Consider the following 26,498-nt stretch of genomic DNA (forward strand, 5'->3'; position numbering starts at 1 on the left):
TTAGGCTCGCTGAAATACCTGGAATTCGGAGACAATTGAAGTCCTCTACAATAGTGATAAACAAACTAACAGAAAGTGAGTTAAAGTCCTATGCTCTGCTGGCATCAGGATCTTTACATCCTCGTTATGACGAATTGGACTTTCATTCCAAGTGCGAAATAAGCGAACCAAAGAAGGAAATTCCACTTGATATGAAAGATGAAGCACTTATAGGAAAAGTAGAAAAGAAAATCCGGAAAACCCAGCAAAAGCTGAAAAGAAAACTTAGAAACTCTGAGGCTACGGAAACGAAGTGGTCGGTTGAAAAAGGAAAGATAGATGCTAATGAAGAAGACAGAAGCCCTGTAAAGAACCTGAGACTAAAAATAAGTTCCAGAAGCGATACATCTTCAATTGCACATTCTAAGAAACCGTATTCCAATATCGGATAAACCTCTAGAGACAGAAATCGTGGCTGATAATTCTACTATTATAAGTGAAGTAGATTTGTCTAATATCTGTTCAATAAAATTTTAACATGACTTGGAAGTTTTATTTTTTATATAATCAAAATATCGCAGGACTTTGCCAGTGAGAAAGGTAGTGATTACGTTTAATTTTTAAGTTTCTTTTTGTAGATATTAAACTTTGTTAAGATTATTTGCTTATGATTTCTTTTTTCAATTTGAAGTGTTTCTTTTAAAAGAATCTTTTCATAGGTGGCGTTGGGGGATACGACTCAATAGTAAGCGAAACTTCAAAATTGGAATTTTGATAACAATTGACGGGAATTGGGTTTTTATGCAGATTACAATTATATAAATTTCATTACGTTTAATATCTAACCACCAAATGCTCCAAGTCTCAGAAGAAAAAGTGGTTTTGAAAACAGGGAGCCCAATTTTCGAAAGAGGGTGGTTTCACCCGTGAGGCATTCTTAACCATCGCAATACCTTTACGCAAATACCTTTTCGCAAAAAATTCGCAAATCTCGTAAACTAAAGAATTAATTACCCTTTTCAAAAATATTACTCGTTCTATTAATGAAACCCATGAAACGAATAGCCAAGTTTAAAAAAAAAAAAACCTACTAATCAACTTACAGATGAATGACCACGGATTTAACATAAAAAAAAACACTTGTATATCATGAACTAGAAATCTAGGTCAGAAAAACTTCTCCTTAATAGGACCGGTATTAAATGACCCTGGTAACCCCAATTAATTTAAAATATACACACATATCTATGCCTCAGGCGTAAGTTTGAATGTAAGTTTTTAACTAATTGGGCGCTTACTACTGACTAAACCATCACTTTGTGCAGATGATGGCTTCTCTGCAAGGGCTCGAAATTCATCACCTAAAGACCCCAACAAAGTTCTGAAGACTTCGCAGCTCGAAAAAAGCGGACGTTTCCGATTCCATACAGAAAGCTTGTGGTGTCACCTCCACTCAAGCTGTGGACAAGCGGCAAGGCGTTGCAAAATGTTACTCCTAGTTTTTTTGCTGCCGTATGCATAGGTATGCAGTAGCACGGAAACTTAACTCAGAGCTGCTTGAGGCCGCGACTAGTAAGATACTGGAAGTAGTATGCAGCTAGTAAGACGATATCAGTATCGTTGGCTCTTTCGTCTTGCGGAAACTGCCGTGTGGTATAATATCCGAGTGTCTGTCTCCTCATGGCAAGAGTTTCAACAGAGCTTCCATGAGGCGTAACGGTAACAGCTCTATGTCGACTCTCGAAACCTTCAGCGATATGAACCATCAGACGGGTCGAAAAATTGTACTCCCAGACCTCGAAAAAAAATTTCAAGAGTCGACATTTGGCTGAGCGAATACTGAGAATCCCGTCCCAGAGTGTTGCGACTTTGCTGGAGGAAGTGAACGGGCTGGAATTATTTCCTTTAGGATCTCCTCTTCTTTCTTGACAGCGAGATACTTCTTTGAGGTTGAACGAGTAGTAATCGTGGGTTCTATCGTCACTAAGACCGTCATACCTCTCACCAACCAAATGGATAGACTGACAAGCTTCGGGTATGTTCCTAAGAATCCCATCATAAACTCTTATTCCAAAATCTGGTAGTGTCTCATTTTCTTCTGGTCGATAACAAGCCCGACTATTGCAGAATGAGTTTGAAGGCTTTTGACTTTGTACCAGTACGTAGCTGAGGCTCCCTAGGACTTGACGATAATGCTGCAAGTGAGGTCAGATATGGTAGTAGCTCGGACTTCAGCAGCTCGCAAAGGGACGAAGTTTGTGCCGAATTTGCAAGACGCAGAGCTCGTTTAAGCAGCTCAGGTTTCCAGTAATCTTTTTTTGTGGCTGGTTCTTGTTTCCTTTTTAGGCAACAGAGGCGAAAGTTTATACCATGCCAACTTTTACTTTCGTGGATGTCCCTTCGAGATGTTAGCTCACGGCTTCGAAGCCAATGTCTCGAAAGTTCAGCAGACTATTTGCTACGGCTTTTGGAGCTCATTCCCCTATCATAAAGTTGTACACCTATGTTCTCGTCGTCTTGAATGGGTTTCCGAGCAACTCTATCAAGTCCATAGCCCGATTTTTACCTTTTATTGTCAGATTCGTAAACGCAGTGGTATCTTCATGATGCTTCATTGCCTCGTCATCCATATTCAGGTTTGCTTTCAGCGTTCTGGTCGCTGCTGTGAGAAAGGGAGAGTAGCCGGATATCGATCCCTGGAATTTTCATTCGTTGTCGCACCAAAGATACCAGAAACTCTTTGATGACCTTTGGTGTCCAGATTCACGGTCGACTATAAAGCCAGATCACATGCAATGCTGCAAAACGGCATGGTTGTTTTCCTAACAACAAAATTGCCACTTACAAACTCTCTGTGAACTTCTGGCGCTTTTTCAGGCAGGCGTAGCATTTCTTCTAGGCAGTTAAGCGCAACTGCGGCATATTTATGGTTTCCGGGTGCGAAGGAAACCGAAATCATCTCTTTTGTGGCGTTTAAGTGTGATCCCTAGTCTGCAGCTCTTTCAGCATAAAGATAGTCGTTTCCGGTACGGATAAGATCTAAATAGTTGATCCAGAGGCTATGATTCCTTATGGTAGATCTGGACTCATTGTACTTCGACAAAAGCGGAGCAATGCTGTCCAACGCATCTCCTATCTGTTTAAATGCTTCAGAACTAGCTATACCAACATGGTGTGCCTCACGCAAGACAACTGACACCCTCTAAAATCGTTGTTGCCGGGATCCTTACCTTTAGTTAGATCAGATAAATATACCAAATCCTTTCCTTTTATGTCGTAGTTTTCAGTACTTTATGCAATAGTCAGTTATCCAAGGCTCGCTATCGTTCAAAAAAAGAGAGGGGGTGGCTCAAATCAGCCGTAGTTGGCTTGAGTATGGATGCCGGGGTAAGCTAAGGTGCTTAAAACGAATATCGGGGTGCACTTGCTCGCACTAATGTAGAACTTGACGATTTTAGTCTATAAAGGAGAAATTAGCCTTTTACGGCTAAGTACTTTATGCAACTAAAACCCGATATGTAAGATGCTCGGCTTTTTTTTTTGCTGTGGAAACCAAATTCGCGCATGCGATCGCAGAACGAGGCATCTGTTGTTTTTTGTGTTTTTTTTCCTCGGTTAAAAATATTAGTTATATAGAATGTAAATAAATTATTTGATTCAAAAAGAGCGATCTATCGTTTGGTGAAATAAAAGTTATAGTTTGTGTTGATAATATTTAGAGTAAAACGCCATTATTCAGGAAATGTTCTTTTTTTGGGGGGGGGGGGTGAATTTTCTTGTTCAAACACTTATATTTTCGTGCATATTCAAGTCTCGACTTCGTTTTTGTTAACAACGTGTAAAGGATATTCTGACGGTTCAAATGATATGCAGTTTGATTCGTTTTCATTTTTTTTTAACAACTAATAAAACTTGTAAAAAAAACTTGGTCATTGTAGGCTAATTGCTGAAACATATGACGCTATTTAGAAAAAATAAATAGTTGCTCAAGCATTAATATTTTTTGGAGAAAAGGCAAAACGTTTGAGTCGTAATGACGAGCATAATTCAAATAAAGCATAAAAAATATACTTGGGCAGGAGAAAATTTCAGGAAAACCGAAAAAACTAAGAAAAAGTATACTAAAAAACCCTTGTTTTCCAAATTAAATAGAGACTAAATAGAAATAAAAGTTTTGGGGAAAAACTAAAAATACAAAGTGAAAGTAATTTTTCTTAAAATTCACAATACGCCCCATTTATAAAGTTTTTATTAAGTTCAGCAGTGTAAAAAAAATCAAGAAAAGTATGACGTCGTAATAGGCCAAATGTTACTTTGTAGGTTAAAATGACCTTTTTATAAATACGTGCAAACTTATGCAGCCCGATATTTGTTGTAAGCGCCCCCGATTACCCTAGAATCCACCCTCAAACCAACTGCAGCGGATGTGTGCCACCCTTTCCCTTTTTTTTGAACGATAGCGAGCCTTGGATCACTGACTAAATCAGCTCATGGGTACTCTTGCAATGCAAGAAAACGTTGACGGCATATTCTTACCGAAATTGCCCCTTGTTAGGTTGTTTTCCTTTAATTTTCTATAGTTATACGAAAGTTCTTGTGTTCATATAATTGCACAAATTACTAATGAACAGATACATATATAGGATCACTATAAAAAGCTGATTCTTTGATTGAGTGTTATCAAAAGTTAAGCTCTTATAATTTCGTTATTATTGACAAGGATCGTTATTTACTTACCATTGATTACTATGAAGAATTTGTTGTTTTTTTTTTGCTCCAACCGAATTATATAGAAAAATTTTATGTGGAAAACTAGTTAGAGGTTACTCAGTCACAAATTAGAATTTACATTTTCCTTATTATGGGTCTAAATCTATTAGCAGGCCAACATGGGGCAACACACATTTTTTCCATAGTTTTTCCCTATTCTGCTCTCTGGTAAATGTATACCAAATCATATTATTGAGTAAGGACTAAAGTGAATACACCATTCGATGCCTTTTTTTATGCTTATTACTAATATAATAATAATTTCTTTCGTAAATAAATTTTGGCCCCCCCCCCTATATATGTAAGTTCAGGGTATAAATTTGTACATTAGAGGTGGGTTGGGGGGGGGTGGTAAAGTTTAAACTTGCCTCCCATTTACATAAGAAATAAAATTTGCACCCCCCCCCCTAATGTAGAAATATCTACCCTGAATTTGTATATATAGGGGAGGGGGGCTAAAATTCATTTCCGATAAAAATGATTATTATATTCCTAATCGGCATAAAAAAAGGCATCGAATGGTATATTCACTTTAGTCATAACTCAATAATATGATTTGGTATATATTTACCCTGCTCCCTTTCCTTATAATAAATTTTCAGTCCAAAATTTCCACGAGGGGGGGGGATGGCCCCCCTTAGCCGGCGCCTATGAGCATAAGAGAAACATATTAGAAGAATATTATGTAGGGGGTATAACATACAACTAGCCACTGAAAAATTTTGTCGGACCATTCTTTATATCCCTCAAAACCCAAACCCTAACTTCGCCCCTACCAGATACCAGATAAAACCCTACTCACATAAAGGATAATATTTCGTCACGTAAAATATTAGTAAATATTATTTTAATTGACAAGTTTACTATGGGTCGTTGGTCTAGGGGTATGATTCTCGCTTAGGGTGCGAGAGGTCCCGGGTTCGAATCCCGGACGACCCCGTATTTTGTTAAAAGGTGATATTCTTGATTCTTCTTTTGATAATATTGAAAAATATCGGTTTTCTTTCCCTCTAAGTTCACCCTCCAAAGCCCTAGTTTGTTACAACCCTGTTCTTCCTTTAAATGTTTTTTTTTAAGTCATGGTAGAAACGTAGTTGTTTTCACAATAAGACAAAGACAAGAATAACACAAATGCAAATCTTTACCTATCCAAGAACTGACGCCTGTTGATGTGGAAAGTTGATCTAGACTACAGACAGGGAATTTAATTGGGTTGGTGGGGGAGGACTTTTTGGATTCCCACCCCCACCCAAAGAATTCCACCCTAGATTAAAAAAAAAATCTTTATTTGGTATTTTCATTGAAAAATACCCTACTTGTATTTTTCATGGAAAAATTCAAAAATAAGAACATTGCCCCCTCCCCCTAGATTTTTAAAATACATTTTGCTCTTACCTACACTTTTCATGAATTTGCACCCCTTCTATTTTATAGTTAGGTTCAGACAAGCTGAAATCTTAGGAATTGCGCTATGGCAAAAGACCTACAATCAGTTACGACTAAGGGTATAAATTAACAGTTTATGCGGCCAAACTAACACTTTGAGGTGATATTTGGGGTTAGATCAGGTTGACTTTAATTATAACTTACGGAGACCAAGGGAGGCTTATTAAGGACACACACAAAATGGCTTAAGAAAAATGTAGTCATATTGTTTTCAGTACGAAATATTCTTTTTGAATGTTGATCTGTTTAAAATTCTAGGCAATGAAAACACTAAAATCCAAGTTCTGGAACCAAAGGAACTTTAACCGGAAAAAAAAAATCCGGCTGCATTTATTTTTGCTGTTTTACTTTTATTTTCATTTGGTAAATAAAAAATCTGAACTATTTTTAACGAATAAGTTCAAAATGCATTTATCCAATAAAAAAGCTCATCTACAGCAAAATATGACACACAATTCTTATAATAAAATGGTCAATCAATATCTGTCTATATTCACGGTTGTAACTTGATGTAGGTCATGATGGTTTTTAGCCCATAAGGCCAAAAATTACGAAGATTTTCAAACCAGTTTTATAAACAAAATTTCCCCTACTTATCCATACAAAACCTTATAGTAAAACTCCGATTAAAATTTGTTGCAAAATTATTTGTGAAATAAAGATAGCAGGCTAAAATCTTAGTTGTTGAAAAAGCCCAAAAAACGCACATGACTTCACAAAAATTCTTTCTAGAACTAAAATAGAACCGATGTCAAATAGAAACTAACGGAAATTATTTAAAGATAGGTATTTTTGATTTAAAACTGAAGAGCTGCATTAAACCAAAGACAAGAAGAAATAAAGTCAGATAATAGTAGAAACCTAAAACAATTAGAAACCACTATCAATAAAAACTGGAAACCCCATAAGAACAGGAATTACTATGAAAATTAAAGTCAACCTTAAAACAAGCTGAAATTTCCACAAAAATGAATAGTACTAACGCTCCCAAGTCTTCTAAAAGCAAAAGCGTCATTAGTACTTTACTGAAAACACAATATATTTTAAACGTTTTCTCTTTTAGAATGTTAATAAATCCGAAAGTGCAGATATTTTCAGAAATGAACATCATTATATAATAAATAATCAGTCAACTTAAATTGGTTCTTTTCAGTAGTCTTGGTTTTTATGGCGATTTTACTTCTTTTTTTGTAGAAGTTATGAGAACTAAACTCACTTTTCTAAATAAATTGTTTTCAGTATAGTACAAATGACGCTGTGACCTTTACAAGGCTTAGGGCGATTAACCCTTCTCGGTTTTGCGGTAATTGCTGTTTGTCTTAAGCTTGGCTTGATTACTATTTGAAATTTCTTTTCGACTTGGGTCGCATTTATTCATTGATAGAGATATTTTTTTCATTTTACAATTTAAATTAAAATTTGGCGTTATTTATACTCGTACTTAATATACCGTAAATCTTTACTTTTATTTGAAAGACTTCCTCTTTGAAAACACTTTTGTTTTAATTGATTACGCATAAATTTCAATGCCACTTTTTGTTTTCCTTTAGACAACTGCTTTTTTTTTAGAAAGTGGGACCGGTTTGCAAAAATACCTGATTCTTTGCGGAATCTCAAGCATAGCGAGTGTATTTCATTCTGAGCTTTGATGGAAAACATTAGGAAACAGGAGAGCCCAGATAATGGGGCTATTCGTTAAGATGGGAACAGAAACGATGGGTGGAAATGGGCACTTTGCAGACTGATAAGCATGAACAGGATAATGACGTCCAAATAAACCTTAAATTAGAAGTGGTGCCTTTGTAAAATTACATTTTTTAAACTGAACCTTTAACTTTTGCCTCGGCTTGTCTTTTGTCATTATGAAAGACATATCGTCGAACCTTTGTTTCTTTTAATTGTTCAGGTGATGCGACAAAAACTTCTTTTTCTTATCCGATTTAACGATTTATCCAGTCCATATTTTTGATTTTCAAAAGTATGGTTGGTATTGATGAACTTATCTATGTCAAAATCCAAAACCCAGTCATCATCGCTAAAATTTTCAATTGTTTTGGTTCGTTACACCTCGGCTTGTCCTTCGTCATTATAAAATACATATCACCGAACCTTTGTTTTTTTTTACCAAAGGTATGGGGTCGGCGGCAAGATTCTATATATAGATTCTCACTGTCGCGTTTCTTATAAACGCAGACAATTTGAGTCTTTTCTTGATGTCATGAAGTCCAAATGGACCTTAAATTAGAAGTAGTACCTTTGTAAAATTACTTTTTTTATGGGACCTTTAACTTTCGCCTCGGCTTGTCTTTTGTCATTATGAAAGACATATCACTGAACCTTTATTTCTTTTAATTGTTCAAGTGGTGGGACAAAAAACTTCTTTTTCTTCCAACGATTTATCTATTCCGAGTTTTGATTTTACAAGGTATGGAAAGCATTGATGACCACCTTTGTTTCTTTTAACTGTTGAGGTGGTGGGAAAAAAAACTTCTTTTTCTTCCAACGATTTATCCAGTCCATATTTTTGATTTGCAAAGCAATGCTAGGTATTGACGACCTTATCCATGTCAAAATCCAAAACCCAATTAGCATCGCTGTCATTTTCAATTTGTTTGCTTTTTTACACCTCGGCTTATCTTTCGTCATTATAAAATAAATATCGCCGAAATTTGGTTTTTTTTAACAATATTTTAAAGGTACGGTAGCCATTGATGACTTTATCCATGTCAAAATCCAAAACCCAATCATTATCGGTATCATTTTCAATTTGTTCGGTTCGTTTTACCTCGGCTTCTTTTTCTTCATTACGAAATACAAATCTCCAAACCTTTGTTGTTTTTTTAAACAAAGGTATGGTAGGCATTGATGACCTGATCCATTTCAAAATCCCAAACCCAATCATCATCGCTATCATTTTCAATTTTGACAAGTTTTGATTCTCGCTGTCCAGGTTGATTTTCATTGAATCGCTGCTCTTCATTTTAATTTCATTGCTCTTCATTCAGTTTCATCAGTTGCTCTTCATTTTTCATTGACTCGATTACATGCTCGATCTGGCATGTCTTCTAACCGCGTGTGTCTTTGTTCTTCATTTTCATTGTTGATTCGCTCACAAGCTCGGTACCGCATGTCTGAAGTCGATTTTCACATCTTATCACGTTTGACTGTTCAGATGCTGGTTCCAAAGAATAATCATTTATAGTAAATGCAACTGCAAATTTTCGTTTTTTGGGCCTTCCAACACATTGTATTATATAAATAACTGGCGCATTTGAAACTCAATAATCTTATTTATGCTATGCATGACATCATAAAAGAAGATGCTTATATGATGTCATAAAAATGCTTATATGATGTACTATCATAGGACATGACGTCATTTGCAAAAACTAAAATTAAGGCTTTTAGCAAATTTTCTCAGACTTCTGACCTATCTAGATCGTTTTTTTTAGGCCAGAAAATCCCAGAATGCCAATTTTCTCGAAAGAATATGGAGCCGTTTTCGAGAAATAGAATATATACACATACAATTATTGCTCGGCTTCGTCGCCAGTCCCAGGCACGCGGCAGGCTTCTATATATAGATTCACACTGTCGCTTGTCTTCTAGAAGAGGACAATTTCAGCCTTTTCTTGCTGTCATAACGTCCAAATGGACTGTAGTAAAGTGAGGTTAAGCTTTAGAAAAATAATTTTATGGTTATTGCAGTGAGGTTATAGTTGCCCCCCCCCCGCTGTTACCACCTGGTATATCGTAGGTTTTAGTTGGTGTGTTAATCTACCCTTGTAGGATAGGGGGGGGGGGTAATAACGGTCCTAAGGTAAATAAACTTTGGTGGCTTGCCTTAGACCTTGGCCTGACTAATTATCTCAGGCGTACCGACTGGTGTTAATCTAGAGATTAAACTAACGTTGTAGAGAGGTTTGGTATAATACAATAACGTTTATTATGCATTAAAGTAGACAAGTAAGGCATTATCATCTAATACAAATAATAATTAAATCGTATACACTTACAGTTCCCAAAACGATCAAAAAATCCAAAGGTCATACAAAGTAATTTAAAGAGAGAGAGAGAGAGAGAGCACGCGTTATCGCAAAAACTTGCTTATATATATTTTATACCCTGACCACACGTCCTGTTTTAAAACAAGGAAGTGGTATTACAATTTCCCGTATCTACACCGCCATTCTGTCAGCTCTTAGTCTGGTGGTCAATTTCAAAACTTTTTATCTAGAACACACTTATCCTTTTGCGTTGTCGCCTTTTTAAATTTCTTTTATTAAAATCAATATATTAAAACTCAAAATGTCAGGTTATTACAGTACTCCTTTCCTAAAAAAGAGCCGTCTCAGCTCTTTAACTCTAGCTTCAAAGGCTAATTTTTATTCACCCACTTGGTTGTTGGTTATGTGTGTTGGTTGTTTGTTGGTTGTTGCTTGATGGTTATGTTGTTTGTCGGTTGTTGGTTATGATAGAAATAATTTCTGAGACCACACTGGCTAATCATGATAAAACATAAAATCGCAAAGAAAGGAAGAAAACGAGGACAATTAACAGCCAGTGAAAAAATTTGTGAAAAATTATACAATTTTCAAGTGAAAAACTTGACCAAAATATTTGCATAATTTTTCAAAAAAATTTTTCACTGGTTTTTAATTGTCCTCGTTTTCTTCCTTTCTTCGCGATTTTATGTTTTATTGTTGGTTATGATGGTTATGTTTGATGTTTGTTGGTTATGTTTTGTTGTTGTTTGTTGGTTATATTTGTTCGTTATTTTGCTTATTGGTTATGTATGTTGATGGTCATGTTTTGTTCATGTTGGTTATGTGGTTTGTTGGTTATGGTTGTTGTTTGTTGTTGGTTACGTTTGTTGGTTTTGTTTGTTGTTTGTTGGTTATTGGTTATGTCTCTTGGTTATGACTGTTGGTTATGTGGTTTGTTGGTTATGATTGTTGCTTATGTAGTTTGTTGGTTCAGCGGCGGATCCAGGATTTTCTTTTAGAGTTGGGGGGCGCAAAATAGGTTGATCCGGTAAAAAAAATTTAGGGGGCGGCACAAAATAGGTTTATCCAATAAACTTGCGTTAGAAGCAAGTTTAATTAACGAAAACTTGAGTTAATTAAGTAAATTACATACTTTAGACTACGCTAGGGGGGAGTCCCCCTGGATCCACTGTGTTGATTATGTTTATTGGTTATATTTGTTGGATGTTGCTTGATGGTTATGTTTGTTGGTTATTGGTTATGACTTTTGGTTATGTTTTGGACATGTTTATTGGTTATGTTATGTTTGATGTTTGTTGGTTATGTTTGTTGATGGTTATATTGGTTATGTTTGTTGATTATGATGTTTGATGGTTATGTTTGATTTTGGTTGTTTGTTGTTTATGTTGTTTGATGGTTAAGTTTTTTGTTGTTGATCTTGTTTGATGGTTATGTTGTTTTTTGGTTATGTTTATTGGATGTTGTTTCTTGATTATGTTTGTTTCTTATGTTTGTTGGATGTGATTGTTGGTTGTTGGTTATGTTTGATGGCTGTTGGTTATGTTTGTTGGTTATGTTTGATGGTCATGTTGGTTATGATTAATGTGCAGGTTGGTTATGTTTTGTTGGATGTTGTTTCTTGGTTATGTTTGTTGGTTATGTTGGTTATGGTTAATGTTTGTTGGATGTTGGTTACTGGTTATGTTTGTTGGTTATTTGGTTTGACGTTTGATGGTTATGTTGTTTGATGTTTGTTAGTCGTATGTGTTGATGGTTATGTTTGATATTTCTTCATTATGTTTGTTAGTTGATGGTTATGTTTGTTGGATGATGGTTATGTTTGTTGGACGTTGGTTGATGGTTACGTTTGTTGTTTGTTGGTTATGTTTGTTGATTGTTGATTATGTTTGATGGTTACAATTGCTGGATGTTGTTTGTTGGTTATGTGTTGGTTATGTTTATTGGTTGATGGTCATGTTGGTTGTTGGATGTTGCTTCGGATATATTTGAAAATAAATGCTGTTAGTAGCCAATGCCACCGCTTGTTTCTAGGCAAAATTCCCAGGTGTTTTTCCTCCTATACATGTCCGAAAATGCCTCCCGAGGCGGTAGAGTCCCCCACGATGGTTTTTATATTGAAAACCATAGACGGTCCTTATGGAACATGTCCAATATTTCCCCTTAGCAACCGCCATTTTTTTTTAGCACATTAGGTAAGGGGAGCTACCACCCCCTCAAGCCGTAACACCTGTACAATGCGGTCAGCTGGCAAGATTCCGAGCAGAGCACTCTAGTCGTCACACCTACGCAATGCGGTCATCGGGTCTACTAAAGGGAATACAATTGGCCAGCCTCACGTGACACACTCCTCTACACTCCAATGATGTCACAACACACCGCGTTTCAAGCGGTCAGGTCTAATATGCTTGGCGCAATTTTATGTAACCCTGCCTCAGGAACCCATGGGGAATCCCCGCTTGTAACGTAACAAGAGCACACATCTTAGAAATTATTGTGCATCACTGTCATGTAATACTTTTTTTTTCGCTTGAAACCTTCGAAGTGTTTTTTTCATTTACTTAATGGTGGCACACACTTTATGTAAGGTCAGTGTATCTTACGCATGGACGCTGCATCCACCACTGTCGCTTAATACCTTTTTTGGCATTTCATTTTTTCGTCCGAAACATACAATGTTTTTTTTCTTTCATTAGTTGTTTTTTTGACCCCACTAGGACTCGAAAGGTCAATTTTCTTCCAATGGATTTGTGCCCTAAGCAAGTCATCCATGAAACTATTTCCACTATTTTATCATACTCTTAGCATTCTAAAATTAACCTGAAGTACGCCACCTAAGATTCCCTATTTTTGGCAAACACTAGAATGACGTGTTACTCTCCCAATTTGACACGCTCCAGGAGACATTTCTCTCGAGATATTAATAGCAATACAGACTAAGGAGTGGTTTAATCAAGTAATCTCCTTAATCGTCCGAAACAATACCTCTTGAAAACAAAGACTTTGTAAATAAAAGTCAAACATTTTAACGAAAAAATTTCAAAATGAACTTTGAAACATCAAGAGTGTAACTATGAAAAAGTAAATCATGACATAACACTACAAAAACATTTCAAGTCTTACATTTCAAGGAAAAATTCCAAATGAATGTTGTAACATCAATTGAATTTGATAGTGATAAGGTAAACCAGTACAAAAATATTTCAAGTCTTACATTTCAATGGAAAAATCCTGAAATGAACTTTGAAACATCAGCAGAATGTAGCACTGACATGATGAATCAATAGACAACAGTACAAAAATATTCCAAGTCTTAAATTTTGACACAAAAATTCCAAAATGAACTGAAATATCAAGAGAGTGTGACAGTGACAAGGTAAATAATGAGATGACACTACAAAAGTATTCCAAGTGTTATATTTAAACGAAAAAGTCCCAAAATGAACTTTGAAACATCAACAGAATGTAGCAGTGACAACATAAACCGAAAGACAACAGTACAAAAATATTCCAAGTCTTTCATTTCAACGAAAAAATTCCAAAATGAACTTTGAAACAACAAGAGAGTTTAACTGTGACAAGGCAAATTATGACATAACACTACAAAAATACTCCCGAGTCTTACATTTCAACGAAAAATTCCAAACTGAACTTTGAAATATCTACAGAATGTAACGGTGACAAAAAACAACGCTACGAAAATATTCCAAGTGTTACATTTCAATGAAAAAAAAATCCCGAAATGAACTCTGAAACATCGACAGAATGTAATAGCGACAAGATAACCCACGACACAACAGTATAAAAATATTCCAAGTCTTCCATTCCCATGAAAGAATTCCAAAATGAACTATGAAACATCAAGAGAGTGTAACAGTGACAAGCTAAATAATGAAATAACACTACAAAAATATTCCAAGTCTTACATAAACAAAAAATCGCGAAGAAAGGAAACGAGGACAATTAACAGCCAGTGAAAAATTGAAAAATTATGCAAATATTTCGGTCAAGACCTCCGCTTGACCGTCCTCAGTGCAGAATAAAACTGATAAAAATATAAAAACCAAACCTTAAAATAAAAACACGAAACTAAAATTGGACGACCCTTTCCTAGTAACGGTGAAAGGGTAACTGAATAAACACTTTTTCGCCCCCTTATGCAAACACAAACTTCATACATAAGAAATTCAGTTGACCTTGTTGAAAAATTAGAAGACATTGAAATAAAAAAAGACACAATTTTGGCCAGTTTCGATGCCATTTCTATGTATACGTCTTGCGACATTAAAAAATGTGAACTAGCTCTTCAAAGGAAATTATAAGATAATATTGATCAAATAGACTACAAAACACTGGATATAGAAACTATTATGCGTCTCGTCCGTCTTTGCAATAGTTCCTCCTCATATTTCCGATATAATAATCAAATTTTCACCCAAATTAGGGGTTTACCCATGGGGACAAGTCTTTCACCATGTTTGGCAACTTTTTATATGGAATTCATAGAAATCTCTGCTCTGGAAAATTTTCCTATAAAACACCGTTTCTGGGGTAGGTTTGTCGATGATGTTATTTCTCTGTGGGAGCACGGAGGAGAGTCACTTAACTCCTTCTTAACTCATCTAAACACTTTGGACTCTAACCTTCAGTTCATTTTAGAACTAGAACATAACCACAAACTTCCTTTCATAGATGTTTTAATTTTCAATAAGTCTCATGGCCTTGAATTTTCTATTTATAGAAAGCCTACGCATAACGATAGGTATTTGCATTTTTCCTCCAACCACTCTCCCTGCATGAAAAGAGGAGTTGTTATTTCTTTGGTTGACCGAGTAATAAGAATATGCTCAGAGCCTCACATAGACTCATAATTGAACTATATTAAGGACATTTTATTTTGCAATGGCTACCCTATAAAATTACTTGAGACCATTATAGACAGAAGACGAAAAAAGGCAGAGGGGAGGGCATCAGGTCCACAAGCCCCAACAGATACCATCCCATTGGTGGATGATAAGAAACTTTTCACTGTTCTACCCTACATTCCAAAATTGAGTGACAAATTGAAAAGAATCCTTAAAAAACATAAACTTAGCGTCGCCTTTAAAAATTAAAATATTACACAGAACTTTTTTAACAACGGCAAAGATAAAACCAGCCCCATTCTGGGTAGTGGTGTTTATAGAATTCCTTGTTCTTGTGGCTGTTTTTATGTTGGTAGAACCCAACAGCAATTGGGGCAGAGGTTATCTGAGCACAAGTCCTCAATTGACAAGGCAATGAGGTTACGCCAAAGGCCTGAGGTTTTTGATTCCGCCTTGGCGCAACATGTGTACGAGAATCCACACCATTTCATTTTGTTTGACGAGGCCTCTATCGTTGCCTCCGTCAAAGGTCTCACGCAAGTTTTCAGGGAGGCAGTTGAAATAAAAAAGCACATTCACGAAAAGGTAGCTCTCCATAGAGACACTGGAGAAATTTTTCTAAGTCCCATTTATGACAAAATTATTAATTCTGATCGTTTTTACATACATCCACAAAGTTATATTGTGCAATTGAATAGAGTCTCCGATAACAATCAAACTGGAAAGTGATCAGCCTTTAAAAGTGCTTTACGCAAAATGAAATTCTGAAATGCCATTTAGACTTGTGTTTTTTATTCAGTTACCCTTTCACCGTTACTAGGAAAGGGTCGTCCAATTTTAGTTTTGTGTTTTTATTTTAAGGTTTGGTTTTTATATTTTTATCAGTTTTATTCTGCACTGAGGACGGTCAAGCGGAGGTCTTGACCGAAATATTCGCATAATTTTTCAATTTTTTCACTGGCTGTTAATTGTCCTCGTTTCCTTTCTTCGCGATTTTTTGTTTCGGTCATGATTGGCCAGTGTGGTCTCAGAAATTATTTACGACTAGCTTATGCGGAGCTTTTGACCAAGTCTGTTATTAATTATATTGATGTGTCTAAAAAACACACCAACCTTAGTGATCAACAAGAATTTTAACAGCGGGGGAGAGTAGAGAATCCTTCCTAAGTCTATTCTTTTCCACAGACGAATTGGCACACACTCCGACAAGAACGATAAGTAGATGGTTGGTTTTCAGCCTTTATTTCAAACTATAAAATACCAAAATAACAGAAGTTTTTTCATAAGTAATACAATTTCAAAAACTCTACAATTTCTACAGCAAAACCTTTCACCGACGGATTTTCAGCAGATATCTAGAATAGCTCAGAATACTGTCCGCCACGACTTGTGTATGTCTAAAGCTTATTTCTCAGAAATGTTTGAAAAATTAGAGTACGAAAATTTTCAGAAGTCCAGATATTTTCTTCCGAGATTTTGTCCTGTTCCGGCCATTGAGAACCTATCTTCTAAAATTCTTACTACGGAAGAAACCCATGTTTTATCCAAGGGACCTAAATGTTGCCTATCTCAAACACAAGTAAATTTTTAAGAGATAGTCTCCAATGTGGAGGCAGGTATATTTGGTTCAAGTGGTGCTGTGGAAAATCCAGATTTACTTCGAGGAGAGGTGGTTAAGAATATTCTTGATTTAATTCCATATTCCCCAAGGTTAAAAAATCAGGAAACACAAACTCTCAAAAAATTAAAAAAGACCCACACATCATTATCACCAGGGCTGATAAAGGAAATAAAATTGTTATTCTTGACAAGACTTCATATAATACAAAAGTTACAGATATTTTATCCGACACACATACTTACAAGCCCATAGATTCAGACCCCACCGGTAAGTTTACCCGTTTAGTACGAAAGGAGCTAGAAATTTTGCAAACTGAAAGACTTATTACTCCACAAATGTATAAATTATTTAACCCTAAAGGTTGTTCAGCTCCTAAATTTTACGGGCTCCCAAAAATCCAAAAAGATGGAGTCCCTCTACGCCCAATTGTGGCTTCTTATAGCTCTCCGACTGCCCGATTGGGGAAATGGTTGTCAACACTTTTTCGCCCCCTTATGCAAACACAAACTTCATACATAAGAAACTCAGTTCACCTTGTTGAAAAATTAAAAGACATTGAAATAAAAAAAGATACAATTTTGGTCAGTTTCAATGCCATTTCTATGTATATACGTCTTGCGACATTAATGACATAAATGTGAACTAGCTCTTCAAAGGAAATTAGAAGATATTATTGATCAAATGGACTACAAAACACTGGACATAGAAACTATTATGCGTCTCGTCCGTCTTTGCAATAGTTCCTCCTCATATTTCCGATATAATGATCAATTTTTCACCCAAATTAGAGGTTTACCCATGGGTACAAGTCTTTCACCATTTTTGGCAACTTTTTATATGGAATTCATAGAAATCTCTGCTCTGGAAAATTTTCCGATAAAACACCGTTTCTGGGGTAGGTTTGTCGATGATGTTATTTCTCTGTGGGAGCACGGAGGAGAGTCACTTAACTCCTTCTTAACTCATCTAAACACTTTGGACTCTAACCTTCAGTTCACTTTAGAGCTAGAACATAACCACAAACTTCCTTTCCTAGATGTTTTAATTTTCAATAAGTCTCATGGCCTTGAATTTTCTATTTATAGAAAGCCTACGCATAACGATAGGTATTTGCATTTTTTCTCCAACCACTCTCCCTGCATGAAAAGAGGAGTTGTTATTTCTTTGGTTGACCGAGTAATAAGAATATGCTCAGAGCCTCACATAGACTCAGAATTGAACTATATTAAGGACATTTTATTTTGCAATGGCTACCCTATGAAATTACTTGAGACCATTATAGACAGAAGACGAAAAAAGGCAGAGGGGAGGGCATCAGGTCCACAAGCTCCAACAGATACCGTCCCATTGGTGGATGATAAGAAACTTTTCACTGTTCTACCCTACATTCCAGAATTGAGTGACAAATTGAAAAGAATCCTTAAAAAACATAAACTTAGCGTCGCCTTTAAAAATTCAAATATTAGACAGAACTTTTTTAACAACGGCAAAGATAAAACCAGCCCCATTCTGGGTAGTGGTGTTTATAGAATTCCTTGTTCTTGTGGCTGTTTTTATGTTGGTAGAACCCAACAGCAATTGGGGGAGAGGTTATCTGAGCACAAGTCCTCAATTGACAAGGCAATGAGGTTACGCCAAAGGCCTGAGGTTTTTGATTCCGCCTTGGCGCAACATGTGTACGAGAATCCACACCATTTCATTTTGTTTGACGAGGCCTCTATCGTTGCCCCCGTTAAAGGTCTCACGCAAGTTTTCAGGGAGGCAGTTGAAATAAAAAAGCACATTCACGAAAAGGTAGCTCTCAATAGAGACACTGGAGAAATTTTTCTAAGTCCCATTTATGACAAAATTATTAATTCTGATCGTTTTTACATACATCCACAAAGTTATATTGTGCAATCGAATAGAGTCTCCGATTACAATCAAACTGGAAAGCGATCAGCCTTTAAAAGTGCTTTACGCAAAATGAAATTCTGAAATGCCATTTAGACTTGTGTTTTTTATTCAGTTACCCTTTCACCGTTACTAGGAAAGGGTCGTCCAATTTTAGTTTCGTGTTTTTATTTTAAGGTTTGGTTTTTATATTTTTATCAGTTTTATTCTGCACTGAGGACGGTCAAGCGGAGGTCTTGACCGAAATATTTGCATAATTTTTCAATTTTTTCACTGGCTGTTAATTGTCCTCGTTTCCTTTCTTCGCGATTTTTTGTTTATCATGATTAGCCAGTGTGGTCTCAGAAATTATCCAAGTCTTACAGTTCAACAAAAAATTCCAATGGCGTGGTGTTGTGAGTGTGTGTGTTTTTTGTGTGTGGGTGTGTTTTGGGTGTGTGTGTGTTTTGTTTGTGAGTATTTTTTGTGTATGTATGTTTGTCTGTGTGTGTTTTTTGTGTGTGGGTGGGTTTTTGTGTGTGTTTGTGTACGTATGTGTTTGCTTTTGTGTGTGTGTGTGTGATTTTGTGTGTGTGTTTTTATGTCTGTGTTTTTGTGTTTGTGTTTGTTTTTGTGTGTGTGTGTTTTTTTTGTGAGTGTCTGTGCTTTTGTGTGTGTTTTGTGTTTGTGTGTGTTTTTTATGTGTGTGTATTTTTGTGTGTGTGTGTTTTGTGTGTTTGTTTGTGTGTGTTTCTGTTTGTGTGCGTGCTTTTTTGTGTGTGTGTGTTATTGCGTGTTTTTGTGTGTGTGTTTTTGTGTGTCTGTTTGTGTGTGTGTGTGTTTTTGTGTGTGTATGTGTGTTTTGTGTGTGTTTTTGTTTGTGTGTGCTTTTTTGTTTGTGTGTGGTTTGTTTTTTTGTGTGTGTGTGTGTTTGTTTGTTTTTGTGTGTGTATGTGTTTGTGTGTGCGTGTGTGTTTTTTGTTTGTGTGTGTTTTTGTGTGCGTGTTTTTGAATGTGTGTGTGTTTGTGTTTTTTATGTGTGTTTTTGTGTGTGTGTCTCTTGTCTTTGTGTGTGTGTTTTTGTGCATGTTTGTGTTTCAAAGGTTACAAAACGCTTACAATGATGATGATGGGTGTCTTAGGGGTGCTAGAGAGTAGTTATAGTGTGGTACTGCGGCGTGAATTGCTTGCTAAAACCCGAATGAATGACTTAAAGTAAAACTTTTAACAAGAAATGTCTGAAGTGTTTTGGGCGATAGGGGAGATGACAGAGGTGTGCCACATGAGCAGTAATAGTCTGGCATTGTGAGGTGAAATGCTTAGAGTATCAAATACTAGTAAAGAAAGGGGGGCGACTTCTCTCTTTTCAAAACTATGTTGTTTAATGGGATTCTTTAGCTTATTTTCAGAGCGAAAAAGGTTGAAAATGTCCCGAATGAATGGGAAGATGAGGCAATGAAAGAGTTATGTCACAGGGGCAGTAATAGTCTGGCATTGTGAGGTTAAATGCTTAGAGTATCAAATACTAGTAAAGAAAGGGGGCGACTTCTCTCTTTTCATAACTATGTTGTTTATTGGGATTCTTTAGCTTATTTTCGGAACGAAAAAGGTTGAAAATGTCCCAGGGGTGAGGACTGGTACCATACGGATGACGGTGGGGAGTGGAGTGATGAGGGGGTGATGCCAGTGTGAAAACAGTGTTGCAGCGCCATTCCACTCTGGGCCCATAAGTATACTTTCAAATGGTTTGGGGTATCTACCCTTCTCACAAGATGATCCACTTATCTTCCAACCTCTCCCATTAGGTGTCATTGCTTAAGATGTGCACCGATGTTATTACGTATCATCCGCGTGTGTACCGTGCATGGGAGATTCCCTAACCTAACCTGGAGTCTAGCTTGTAATATACAATGACGTCATCCATATTAGACCTGATCACGGAAAATCTAGGGATCTTCTAGAAAAACAATGTATCAAAAAATGGGTGGTAATCTTGGCAATAGAGAAGAAATAATAGAATGCCTGGAATCCGGGTGGGCTGCCAGGGGTGGGAATCTTACCAGCTAGAAACATGGACACTGTGACGTTAGAGAGTATGTCCTAGAAATTCTATGATAATTTCCCTATTATTACTACTTTTTAAATTATCCTGAGCAAGATAATTGTTTAACCTCCTTTATTGCCTAGCCGAAGTCCCTCCCCGGAATGAGTAAACACTGACGAAACTCCCCCGCAGTGCGCGGGATGGGTGAGAACAAGAATTTCTCGAAATCGAATTTCACCCTTTACGTGTTTAGATATTTTTGCTGAAAAATGTGTCCTGGGTTGTGTAAGGACTGAGATAAACCGCACGGATGGGCGGACACTCCCTTGGAGGCGGCCAGAAAGCGGGCCGGCACCCCAGTGGAAGGAGGCCGGCTACGGGCTAACAATGAATAAGAAAATATTTCAAAACTAAACGCTTGAAAATTACTGCTTTGCACAACGAAAAAAAACATAAACATGAATATAAATGACTAGATAAAAAAAGGCAGTGCAGAGCTGGCGAAGGAAAAATGGGTCCCCCTTTCCCCACAGACGCCCCTCTCCCCTGGAGTCCTCTTCCATCATATTCCCTTAAATTACACATGTTATTGTTTATATTTTATCCTTTTATAAGCCACAATAATGCTTAAAAATTGTCTCTATTATCAAGGCGCCCTCTGAAAATGAATGCTAGGTGAAGGGTGGAACATATTGTTAGGACATTGTGAAACATTCATAAGTTTAACTCAAAGAAATGAATATTTTCGTTAAAAGCTCTTAAAACGTTTTAAATCCATCTCTAATATCACTCTCTCTCCCCCACTTCCCTGGGTTGCATCCTAGGACCCCGATTTTCTATAATACACTGTTCTTTTTTTCGTATATTATGATATGACTTTTTTCAATGTTTTTGTTTTTCAATGTTTGTCTTTTTCCATGTTTTTAATATTGCTCGTCATTTTGTTTGAAATAATAAAACTTTTTATTTACAACGTCTATATTCTTAAGAGGTATTGTTTTGGACGATTGAGGAGATTACTTGACGAAACCACTATTTAGTCTGTATTGCTATTAATATCTTGAGAGCAAATGTCTCCTGGAGCGTGTCAAATTGGGAAAGTAACACGTCATTCTAGTGTTTGCCAAAAATAGGGAATCTTAGGTGGCGTACTTCAGGTTGATTTTAGAATATTAAGAGCAGGACAGAATACTGGAAATGGTTTTATGGACGACTTGCTTAGGGCACAAATCAACTAGAAGAAAATTGACCTTCTGAGTCCTAGTGGGGTCAAAGAAACAACTAATGAAGGAAAAAAATCATTGTATGTTTCGGACAAAAAAAAAACGAATGCGTAAGTCCATGCGTAAGATGCGCTAACCTTATATAAAGTGTGTGCCACTATTAAGTAAATGAAAAAAAAAAAACGCTTTGGAGTTTTCAGGCGAAAAAAAAGTATTACGTGACAGTGATGCACAATCATTACGTAAGGTGCATGCTCTCGTTACGTTATAAGCAGGGATTCCTCATGGGTTCCTGAGACAGAGTTACATGAAATTGCGTCAAGCATATTAGACCTGACCGTATGAAACGGGGTGTGTTGTGACATCATTGGAGTGTAGAGGGGTGTGTCTTGTGAGTCTAGCCTAGTGTATTTCCTTTAAAAGAACCGGTAACCGCATTGCGTAGGTGTGACGACTAGAGGGCTCTGCTCGGAGTCTTGCCAGCTGACCGTATTGTACAGGTGTAACCGCTTGAGGGGGTGGTAGCTTCACTTATCTATTGTGCTAGAAAATGACGCTTGCCAAGGGGAAATATTAGACATCTTCCATAATGGCCGTCAATGGTTTTCAATAGAAAGAAATCGTGGGGGACTCTACCACCTCGGGAGGCATCTTTGGACATATATAGGAGGAAAAACACCCGGGAATTTCGTCTAAAAACAAGGGATGGCATTGGCTAGTAACAGCATTCATTTTCAAATATATTCAAAGCAACATCGAACAACCAACATAACCATCAACCAATAAACATAACCAAGAAACATAACCAGCAAACAACATCCAGCAATCATAACCATCAACCCACATAACCATTAAACATAACGAACAAACATAATCAACAAACAACAAACATAACCAACAACCATCAACCAACATCCAAAAAACATAATCATCATCCAACAAACATAATAAAGAAACATCAAATATAACCATCAACAAACATAACCAACAAACATCAAACAACATAACCATCAAACATCAAACCACATAACCAACAAACACAACCAACAAACATAACCAGCAACCAACATCAAACAAACATTAATCATAACCAACATAAAAAAGAAACATAACCATGAAACAACATCCAACAAAACAATCAACATTCACATTAATCAGAACCAACATAACAATCAAACATAATCAACAACCAACAATCATAACCAGCATAACCAAATAACATAACCAACTAACATAACCAACAACCATCAAACATAACCAACAACCAACAATCACATCCAACAAAAATAATCAAGAAACAACATCCTACAAACATAACCAACAAACAACATAACCATCAAACAACATAACCAACAAACATAACCAACATCAAATATAATCATCAAAAAACATAACCATCAACAAACATAACCAACAACAAACATGACCAGCAAACATCAAACATAACATAACCAATAAAAATGTCCAAAACATAACCAACAACCAACAGACATAACCATCAACAAACATAACCATCAAGCAACATCCAACAAATATAACCAACAAACCACATAAGCAACAATCATAACCAACAAACATAACCAACAAACCACATAACCAGCAATCATAACCATCAACCAACAAACAACAACAACAAAAAAAACATAACCACCAAACAACATAATCAACAACAAACAACAAACAAAACGAACAAACCACATAACCAACATCATCAACAAAACATGACCATCAAGATACATAAACAACAAGCAACAAACATAACCAACAACCAACAAACAACAACAAAACATAACCAACAAACACCAAATATAATATTACAAATGATGATTCGATACTTTGACAAGGGATTACAACAATTAAAATACCTTAAAAAAGAAAACCAAAAATTTCAAGCTAAGTAAATATCGTTGTTATAAATTAGGGAAAATTAAATAATCAAATATTTTTGAAACGACTGCAGTAAGAGATGACATTAAATTGCACAAAGAGCAAAATACTGGTACTTGCAAACATATTTGTATATATTTTAACAGGAGATTACAAAAATTCAAAAACCTTAAAAAAGAAAACATTTTTGAATGCAACCAGTTATGTAATGTTAGTAGTAAGGCCCAAAAAACGAAAATTTGCAATGATTACAAATGATGATTCTCTATTTTGACAAGGGATTACAACAATTCAAAAACCTTAAAAAAGAAAACCAAAAGTTTGAAGCTTAGTACATATTGTTGTTAAAAATCTGACTAGCTTCAATAATCAAATATCTTTGAACAGACTGCAGTATGAAAAGACATTAAATTCCGTAAAGAGCAAAAACTGCTAATAGCAAAAATATTTGTACATATTTCAACAAGGGATTACAACAATTCGAAGACCTTAAGAAAGAAAACCAAAAGTTTGAAGCTTAGTAGAAATCGTTGTGAGAAATTGGACATTCTTTAATAATCGGCAGCTGCCTTGAAATGCTTTCGTGCTCTTTGATGGAGCCTTTGTCTTTCTGCCAAGGTGAGTTTCTGAGCATCTAATGCAAGCTCAACCTGCTCACCTACAATAGTGTCCTGCAAATAGTTTTCCAAGTTATCAAGCAAACTGATAGAAATTTCATCAGCAGACATGATAATGTCGGATTTCAGAAGTCTCGCAAAAATAGTGAGAAGTAAGATTTTCAGCTCGGCTGAAAAGTAAGCTTCAGCCGGCCTGGTTACTTACAATAGTTTCCTGCAAATAGTTGTTTTAGTTCTCAAGTAAACTGGTAGAAATTTCATCAGCAGATATGACAATGTTGGGCTTCAGAAGTCTCGCAAAAACAGTAAGAAGTAAGCTTCAGCTCGGTTTCGTGAATACACAAATTCGAGTTTTGCAAGCATATCTTTCCATTTTAGGTAGCTAACGATCTTGAGGTACTTCGCTGATGACGCAACATTCTTCAAATTTTTCTTTGATGGCACGTAATGCAAAAAATACTCCAAGAGTGCCGGCCACTGATCAATCGCTCAGCAAACAGCAGGACCCAAAGTCAGCCACCTTGCTGGGGTGTGCTGAATGAAACTATTGTATGGGAAGCCTTTCTATTTCTGGCATTCTAAAAAATTCTCACATCATTCAGGCCAGCTAAGGACAAAAATGCCTCAAGATGACAACAAAGTTGGATGACTCCTCGTCAAATTCCTGGAGCCCTTTCATTTCATGGATGCAACCAGTTCCAATGTTCACAAGCCCTTTTGAAGACTTTTTCTTCTTCAATCAGGGGTCAGCTGCAACGAGATGGGCAAAAAAAGTGACTTTAGTGCCTTTTCATTCCGAAAAAGTGACTTTAGTGCCTTTTCATTCCGAAAAACTGACTATTCAGAGGCATTAAGAACAGGGTCACAGGGACTGCACAGGTCCTAGTCATTATTTTTTCTTATACTTTGCCTCAAGGAGAGTCCTTCAGTTTGGCTGTGGATGAGCAGGGTAAAATCCTAATATTCCTTAACTTTAAGGGTTTGTTGTGATTGATTTGAAGGGTGCAAGACCTAACAGGAGGCAGATGGATCACCCCCATCTTAAGGATCCACCAGTCAAACTGATAAGGGTAAATGGCACGATCAAAAGCTTGTGATGAAAAATAAATGCAACAGATTAAAAATTAATCTGTAAACATTTAAAGATGTTGCTTTGGAATTTCAAATTATTTCTTTTTTTTCATACTCCTGTATCATATTAACATTACTAATTTTCAGCAGGTAACAGCATGTTATCCAATATGTTTTTACATTACCTTTCTAACTCACTGAAATAAGCACTACGTAAATAGTAGATTTTCGAAACGGCAAAAAAGTGACAATTTAAGAAAAAGTGACAGGCTAAAATAAAAGTTACAATAAGTAAGTTTAGTGACTGCGGTCGACCCCTGTCTAATACATTCATTTGCGACCATACCTTTTTATTGATATTGGGACCATTACCAACTATCTTTATTAATCTTTCAAGAGGGAAGTTCTCACTCCAAATGCATGACATCACCTTTTTTTTACAATTTTCTCACCAGTTGACACCAGTTTCATAACAACTGAAATACCGTCATCAGAAGGCGGCTCACACCTTGATCTCTTAAAGAGGACCAAAATCGCACTCTAATATGTAGCTCTTGTTTTCCTTTAGTGTTTGTAGTTTTGTCGCGTTCAAGAACAAAGCAAGCTTCACCTAAGTTCGTCATAAGATTCTGTTTACAGTGTGCACTCATCAGCATCCCAGGTGGTAGCTTACCAAAGAATATGGCTTCAAAGACATCAATGATTCCGTCATGAAGCTGCAGACATAGAAGCTTACAAGGACTTGAGTACCCATATGATTTCTGCTTTGTATGCAGCATCTTAGTTACAAAACATCTCAAGAGTTTTACTTCTGCTAGCTGAGGGCTGTTCTTATTAGAATTGTTGCCTAGCAGATCCACACAATCGTAACAGTAACTGATTGAGATGGATCGCAATCTGTTTCTTGTGCTCGTCCGACGAAGCATGCTGATTCAACGTGTAAAAGCCTTTGCGGCAGCTAAGGTTAATCCTACATATTTTGCAGTAAAAAGAAAGCTAATCATCACCAATCCGACACCATTTGTTTATCTTTATGCCACTCCTTTCTTCTTTAGTTAACCAGGAGAGACAAAATTTGCAGTTGTCTATTGTCTTTTCT

At 36.4% G+C, this 26,498-nt stretch overlaps 1 non-coding gene across 1 annotated transcript; it reads left to right on the plus strand.

Annotated features, from left to right (window-relative positions):
• Positions 1-5,616: 5,616 nt before the first annotated feature.
• TRNAP-AGG (transfer RNA proline (anticodon AGG)) lies at positions 5,617-5,688 on the plus strand. The gene has a single exon. It is a non-coding gene; the product is annotated as a tRNA-Pro (tRNA).
• Positions 5,689-26,498: the final 20,810 nt, after the last annotated feature.

The sequence above is a fragment of the Artemia sp. Qi Xiang Cuo genome, chromosome 3 (assembly GCF_049724085.1).
Source record: "Artemia sp. Qi Xiang Cuo chromosome 3, ASM4972408v1, whole genome shotgun sequence".
Taxonomy (NCBI): Eukaryota; Metazoa; Arthropoda; class Branchiopoda; order Anostraca; family Artemiidae; genus Artemia; species Artemia sp. Qi Xiang Cuo.